Source organism: Penaeus chinensis, chromosome 30 (assembly GCF_019202785.1).
Source record: "Penaeus chinensis breed Huanghai No. 1 chromosome 30, ASM1920278v2, whole genome shotgun sequence".
Classification (NCBI taxonomy): Eukaryota; Metazoa; Arthropoda; class Malacostraca; order Decapoda; family Penaeidae; genus Penaeus; species Penaeus chinensis.
This window is the reverse complement of record NC_061848.1, coordinates 5,167,815-5,177,241: the sequence shown is the minus strand read 5'-3', so window position 1 is coordinate 5,177,241 and position 9,427 is coordinate 5,167,815.

Here is a 9,427-nt window from a genome sequence, read left to right as displayed (position 1 = left end):
AAGGGATGGGAGCTTTACTCCAGAGATTTTTTTTCTTTCTCGCATGAATTTTGTTGCGTACTTGTCTATTCTTATACACACACGAGAGCATAATCTGAGATTGTGAGTTTGTATGTGTGCGTGTTTGTGTTTGCGAGGATGTACGTCGGATGGTAGATATACATATGGAAGTGAATCTAGGTGCGTGTACACACTCACACACACACAAAACATAAAAACTGGGCGTCAAGTAGCCTAGTAACAAAACCGGGATAAGGGAAAATTCCATAACTTCACAGAAAGTCTAAGCCGAGTGACGCTTTGAATATTCTTGCTTTTTGGCAATATATTATCATGTTACAGTTGCATTAAGCATATATACATACATTTGTGTGTGCATAGGTAAATATATGCATATATACATCTATGTATATGTATATACATACATATATTTTCAAGTGTGTATACATATATATTTATGTATATGCATATGCGTAAATATAGATATAAAGGTGTATATACATATACATATATACCATATATTGATATATGTACGTAAAGATATATATACATATATATACATACGCACATATACGATAAATATTTTTGTGTATATATATTGTGTGTATGCATATGCATATATATAGAACTAAATATATAGATAAAGATAACCACATTCATATATATACGGAATCCATATATTATCCAGAGATAGATAATTACCCAACTATATACATGTATATATTTATATATATGTATATATGCACATATATATACATAATTATGTATGTATATGTATACACACATATATATTGTAATATGTAAATACATTAGACGCACAACGCATACACACATACATATATAGATATGCTGTGCATATACATATATATTTTCATATTTATATATATACACATGCATATGTATATATGTAAAACAATATGTATACTTATATCTATTTATACATATATATACATGTGTATATATATGTATATATATATGTGTGTACTTATATATGTATATATATGTGTGTACTTATATATGTATATATTGTGCGAGCGTGTGTGTATGGCAGTTCAACTTGATAATTAAGAACTATATAAATGTACAATAATAAGCTTTCTACGCGTGGCCATAAATAAACCTTGTCATTTTTTCCTAAACTAAAATACATCAAAACCCCAAAAGGTCGGGTACACATGGCATGGTAATTTCAGCGCTTCCATAATCGTGCATACATATGGATCTATACAGATGTATTGCGTGTTTAGTGTTATGTCTGAACGCATGCGCAAGTATCGACATTTTTAGAGAATACACGTCATGGGGCTAATGATGGAAAAACCCACACCGACTGAGGGCAAGAGAGGAATCGGCCATGGTTGTGGCCCTGTCCTGCTTCATGGGATCTGCTCTCGCCATGCCCGAGCCCTATGCCTTCCCTGACGCTGACGCCGTGGCAGAGGCCGAACCCTGGCGCTATAGGCCCCATGGGCACATCCATACCCACTACCATAGGCCCTACGGACTCCACAGTCATGTCTACTGGCACTAAGCAGTCACAGAGTGCAGTGTAGACGACCCATTACCGCCACTAAGATTTCTTTCTCTCCCTTGCTCTCTGCTTATGTCTGTCAAAGTACCGATATCAGTGTGGATACCTTTGCAAACAGATTTTTCTACTTCCGTTCGTAATGATTTCTTCAAGATACTAGCTAAACACTCAAAATGTATCTTGAGAAAGAAATGGAATTGCTACTTCTTTCCAAATTAAAAAATGTGTAAGAAGTCTTAGTTTCATTTTCTTACATGGTTTTATTGGATTATGACGATCTTATTGTAATATTGTAATAAAAGAATACATATTCACGTATATATATACACACACACATATGTGTAATCATGTGCTTATAGATATAAATGTATATATACTGTATATATATGTAAATATATACTGTATGTATACATACGTATGTATATATATGAAAATATCTATATATATATCAATATATATGCCTATACAGATTACATATAGCCACACACACATATATATGTGCGTGTGTCTTTGTGAGTGTGTACGAAAAATGTGCATATATTTATATATATATACATATATGTTATATATAGATATACATAAAATATGTCCATATATACATATATTTATATACATATATAAAAATATATGTATATATACACATGTGTATGTGTATACGCTTTATATATGTATATATATATATATATACTGCATATATATACTGCATATATATATATATATATACTATATATACACACATATACATTTATATATAAACATATATAAAAATATATGTATATATACATGTGTGTGTATACGCTTTATATATGTATATATATATATATATATATACTGCATATATATATATATATATATATATATATATATATATACTATATATACACACACACATATATACATTTATATATAAACATATATGTATATACAGATGTATATATATTTATTTATGCACAAACACGCATACACATATGTGTGTATGTATACGCAGTGTTTAAATATGTTTATATACATACATCAATATATATGCATATATATATATTTATACGTATATATTTATGCCGGAATAGATAAATATATGTATAGGTATAAATATAAATATATCATATATATTATACTTATATCGATGAGATATATGGAAATCGAGAGAGGTGTCAATTAAAATGTGCATGGATTAAAAAGCTTTTATTCAGTGATATCGAAATGTTGATATCGAAATGTTAATTAATATACATATATACCATATATTGATATATGTACGTAAAGATATATTTACATATATATATACATACACACATATATGTATAAATATGTTTGTGTATATATATTGTGTGTATGCATATGTATACGTATAGAACTAAATATATAGATAAGAATGTGTATAAGTACATGGATACATATACTTTGAATCTGCATTCATATATACATACATAATCCATATCTTATCCAGAGATAGATAGTTACCCAAATATGTACATGTATAGATTTATATATATATATGTATATATACACATATATATACACATAATTATGTATGTATATGTATACACACACATATATTGTAATATGTAAACACATCAGACGCAAAACACGCACACACATACATATATAGATATGCTGTGCATATACATATATATTTTCATATTTATATATATATATATACACATGTATATGTACATATGTAAAAAAAATATGTATACTTATATCTATTTATACATATATATACACATGTGTATATATATGTATATATATATGTGTGTACTTATATATGTATATATTGTGCGAGCGTGTGTGTATGGCAGTTCAACTTGATAATTAAGAACTATATAAATGTACAATAATAAGCTTTCTACGCGTGGCCATAAATAAACCTTGTCATTTTTTCCTAAACTAAAATACATCAAAACCCCAAAAGGCCGGGTACACATGGCATGGTAATTTCAGCACTTCCATAATCGTGCATACATATGGATTTATACATCTGTGTTGCGTGTTAGTGCTATGTCTGCACGCATGCGCAAGTATCGACATTTTCAGAGAATACACGTCTTGGGGCCAATGATGGAAAAAAACCACGGACTGAGGGCAAGAGAGGAATCAGCTGACCGGGGGGTATATAACGTCTCAAGGAGGACCCATTACCGCCAATTAGGTTTCCTCCTTTTCATACCAGCTAAACACTTAAAATGTATCATGAGAAAAAAAGGAATTGCTATTTCTTTCCAAATTAAAATATGTGCAAGAACAGACTTTGTTTCATTTCCTTACATGACATTACTGGATTGTGACAGTGTTATCGGTATAACGTATAACTAGTAATGTAAAGAATTTCAGTTACGATAATAAGAAAAAAGAATGCAATGTGTTTTGTGCTATCTTTACTTCAACACATATTCACGTATATATATATATATATATATATATATATATATATATATATATATACGTGAATTTGTGTTGAAGTAAAGATAGCACAAAACACATTGCATTCTTTTTTCTTATTATCGTAACTGAAAGTCTTTACATTACTAGTTATACGTTATATATCTATCTATATATATATATATATATATATAGATAGATATATGTATATATATACTGTATATATATATGTATGTAAATACTGTAAATATACATATATATATATATATATATATATATATAAATATATATCTATATGCAAATTTACACACTTAGATTTGTGTGTAAATAGGTATATATAGGTATGTTTATATTTAGATATATATTATATATGGATATACGTAAAACACGTTCATATGAATACATATATAAACAAATATGTGTGTACGCAATATGTATGTATATATATACTGTATATATATATATGTATATATACACTATATATATTTATATAAATATATATATGCATATACAAATTTACGTATATGTATACACCACACAAACACATATATGTGTGTATATCCACACGCATATATGTATATGTATATATTTACATACATGCATATATAAAGAAAAGAAAACCTATTGCCTTGAGCAGTCAAACGCAGGTGTCGTAGGGGAAGTAGCTGCCGTGGTACAGGTGTTAGCGCGCCGAACATCCAATCAGGCAAAGATGAGACTCCCAAATAACCTCTCAAATAATGAACTGAAAGAGGCTGATTTCCTGCAGTGGAATAAATGGCTGTGTGTGTGTGTTTAAACGTGTGCACATATATGTATATGTGTGTGTGGCAATTATATATATACACATATATATTATATATATTATATATATATATATATATATATATATATATATATATATATATATATATATATATATATATGGTGGTTGGGTGGTTCTTCCAGAGTGAAGAAGTAAGTGTCGTCTACCTCCCAGAGCTCATTCTATACCTGCTGTTCTACTTTTTCCTTTTGAATATTTAAATTGAGTGGGTTTTAAATGATTGTGCCATAGCTAAATGCCTTCCATAATGCTTTCTACTTTCCTTATTCCCGTGGCTTCCTTTCTTTCAGTTCCTGTAAATCCTACGCTGTGCCTGGCTAAGGAAACTTTGCCCTTTAGCCAACCTGATTGTCAGTGGCCTATTGGCTGGCGAACAATAGGTCGAAAGCTCTTTAGCCTTGCCTGGTGAGACTGCAGGTTGAACATTTTAGTCGTAAATTCTCGTGTTATGCGTATTATAACATCACACTTTTTCCTAGATGTTACTTTTTGTTATTGTTGTTATTTTACTGTTTTGTTATTGTCGCTTATTACTTATTCTTGAGTTTAACAAGCGTTTCTTATTAAGTAGGCATAGTATCCCTAGACTGATTGATAAATTATTAAAAATCATCTGCCGTGTCAACAGCTAAGGTCTAGTACCCCTAGATCACAAGGTATGTGTATCTACCTCCTCTCTGGGTTTAGAAGCTCTCGCTATTTGAATGGTCAATACAGGTGCCAGGAAGTCATGTCACTGAAAATTTGCTCATATCATTTAAACATATACATATTTTATATTTACAGAAACCCTGATTTAGATTGCTCTAGATATGATTGTCTATTGCCTTTTTTATGGCAATGATTCAAGAGTTACAAAGGAATTCATTATATATGTTCATTGGCGACTTCAGTGTCCACATTATTCACATTCGCTCACTTCCATGCTGCCTATGACTTCTCTTGTCTCTCTAGCTGCGAACTTGTTGAAGCTCCCACCCATTTCTCGGGAAATCGTCTTGACGTATTTTTCACCAATATTCCTCTTCTTCTTTAATGTCAGTGTCGGTACCCCCATTGGTTCCTCTGATTATAGTCCCATAAGCACAGCGTTTCAGCCCAATATTTCTGTGCCTGATTTTACGCTGTCGCATAAGTCTACCTAAAATCACGCATCAATCGGGCCATGCTAAAAATTATATATATAACATTAATTGGAAGTATATTTACAGGGCAGATTGACCTATGTCATCTCTTACCTCTAAACTCACTTACATTATTAGTAGTAGGGTTCCATCATCAGAGGCAAATCATGGCTTACCTGTAGAATGCAGACAGGGTCTACGGAATAAACTGCTTAAAGATTATGGTACTCTACTCGTTCTGATATTTCGTGAGATAATTACGATCATGTTCGTAGAGCTGCTGAACATGTCTATAGAGCTGCAGAAATAAATTACAATAATTATCTGAAGGAGGTTCTTACAGGTACACCCCAAGCACATAAAATTAGTGGCCCTTGAAGCCTGCTTTGTTTGGCAGGGATTCCGATATTCCCTCTATTACTAGACCTGACTGGGCTTTTGCTTCTCATCCATCAGAGAAAGCTGAAATATTTTCTTTTTGGTGTAAGCGTTGCTGAATGAAATTAATTCCTACTAAAACCAATAGCATGAATTTTAACCATTCAAGAACCTGCAAGTTATCAGCTTATTAAAGACATTAAAATTGCTTGGTGTAATTTTAGGTCCTAAATTGATTTCTGAGGATCATATCAGAGCACCGGCCTCTCTTATTTCCCAGAAGGCTTTATTATTGAGAAAATGTAGATCTGTTTTCACTGTTTTTCCATTTATTTTGCCTTTCTTTAAGTATTGCAATCCAGTGTGGATGTAATTTACAGCTTTTGGATCATTCTTGTAACTTATCAAGTTTCTATTACATAACCTTAATATACGACTTGAACATTGTCGAATGGTTGGGGCTCTGACTTTATTCTCTAAGATTTTGAACATTAATGAACATCCTCTTCATAGTGCGTTGCCTATTCGCCAGACGAGTCAGAGTTTGCGAGTGAACGTGCACGCATTTCAGCCAATCTTCTCCTCAACCAACTAACTTCCCCGGACATGTATCCCTTCTGTGGCTGAAGTATGGAACTTCTTGACGAAATTGTTTCTGAAGTTGGGGTTATTACATTTAAAACTAAAATCAAGAAATTCCTGTTGTTTTGATATATTTTAATCTTTTATACTTCATTTTCCCCATTTTTCATATCCATTCTTGAGCCTATATCAGTCTTGGATTTTCTCCTGCTGCCCTTTCATGGATTCTCATATAAAAAAGAGAGAAAGAATGAAAAATATATATATATAAACATAAACGTACACAGACACATGCACACACACACACACACACATATATATATATAATGTGTGTGTGTGTATACGCAAACATGTGCATACACATATATGTATATATACATATTATAACTAAATATAAATATATATGTATATATATACAGACATATATATATATATATATATATATATATATATATACATACATACACACACACATGTTTATACATACAAATATATATAATCATATGCATATATATATATATATATGTAAACATATACATTTATATCCCTATAATCATATATATGTATGTATACACACATAAAACTGTGCGTGTGTGTGTGGGCATGTGCATATATAAACACACACACATATATATACATAAACATATATATATACACACACAGGCATATATACACATACGTGTGTGTATATATATATTATATATCTATATATATTCACACATATATGTATATGTATCATATATAAGTATATATCTATAAATACATATATACATGTGTATAGATACACATATAAATATATTTACATATATATAAACATACATGCATTTATATATGTATATATATGTATATATGCATATACATATATATGTATATACATATGTATATACATATATATGACATGGCCACTATCAGTCATTGTCGAGTTCTGGATTATTGACTTTGCCAATGCCTGGGCGAAAGCTTTTGCCCACGCAGCTGATGGATCCAAAGGAACGCAAAGACCGATACAGATTAGCACCATCGCCGTCGCTGGAGTTGCCAAACGAGGTCGCAAGCGACATCGAACTGCCTCAGGGCTGACTGCCGAAGCCTTATATATCATGGCATCTATGGAATGAAATACAAGGCAGCAGTCGGGGACCACTACCGTATCTATGTTAGATTCACACACACATTTATATATGTATATATATATAAATATATATACATTTATTTATACATATGTATATATGTATATATATAAATATATACATTTGCGTATATATACGTGTATATTGTCCGGGGTTTAATATTTATCTTTAGGATTCTCTTAGAGTAGTCTTGTTCACCCTTTTGTTCTTTTATGATCCTTTGAATATGGGTCAGTCGTGGTCTGAATAAAAAATATGTACAACAGATTGTTCACTGTATTATTCGAAATAAAAAAATGATATGTACAAAAAAACACTTAAACAAAAATAGGAATTTCAGGAGAATAAGCAGGCTTATTCCTTAAGTATAAAACAAAAAGCACAAATACACCATTTCTGATCAACTTCTTGATGACGATGTAGATTGCAGATCGGGCACTCAGTATGAGCCAGAGCCCACGAACAGATGTGCACTGTAGATTTGGGCGTTCGGTATGGGCGCTTACACCTGAGGCATGGGCAACCTGATTGGTGGGATTTTTGGGGCAGTTCGTGTCTAAGTAAGACGTTAGGAGTTCACACAAATCAAGCATGGAGACTGAAAACAAATCAATATCAAAATTAATTTCACTAATGTCATATGTCACATACCCTTTACTATGGGTAAACTTAACGTCTTCGACTTCCAATAATTGTTCATTTAAACTGTTGAACTCAAAAGACCAAGTTTTACTTACATGAAGTGAACAGGTGTAGAGATCGGAGCCAAGTGGCAGGCCGTGCTTTCGTGGTCGCCGACGTCACTTCTGTTTCGGGTTCGTGAACCGTCGACGAGGATACGCAAATGGCTCGACCACCTAGTCCTCACACACACACACACAATCACTCATTTACACTTACAGGGAAACCATCATTAACCCTTTACATATATATATATAAATATATATATGTATACAAATATATAATATATATATATGTATATATATACATATATATGAATATAAATATATACATATATATATATATATATATATATATATTCACACACACATACATATACCTATATACACATATGCACATGTTTACACCCATACATATACAAACACACATATATGCACATATGTATAAATATATATATGAATATATATATATTTGTATATATATGTACATATATTATATATATATATATATATATATATATATATATTTGTGTATATATATCTTTATACGTATACCTATAAATCACATTTGTATACTTATGGGCATGGTTATACACACACATGCATACATATATAAATATATATATATAAATATATACATATATAAAATATATACATATATACACACAAACATATTCATTTATATATGCTTATATATAAATATTGATATATATACAATATAAACATATACATATATATATATATATACAATATAACCATGTATATGTATACATATATGAACACAGATACCTATGTAT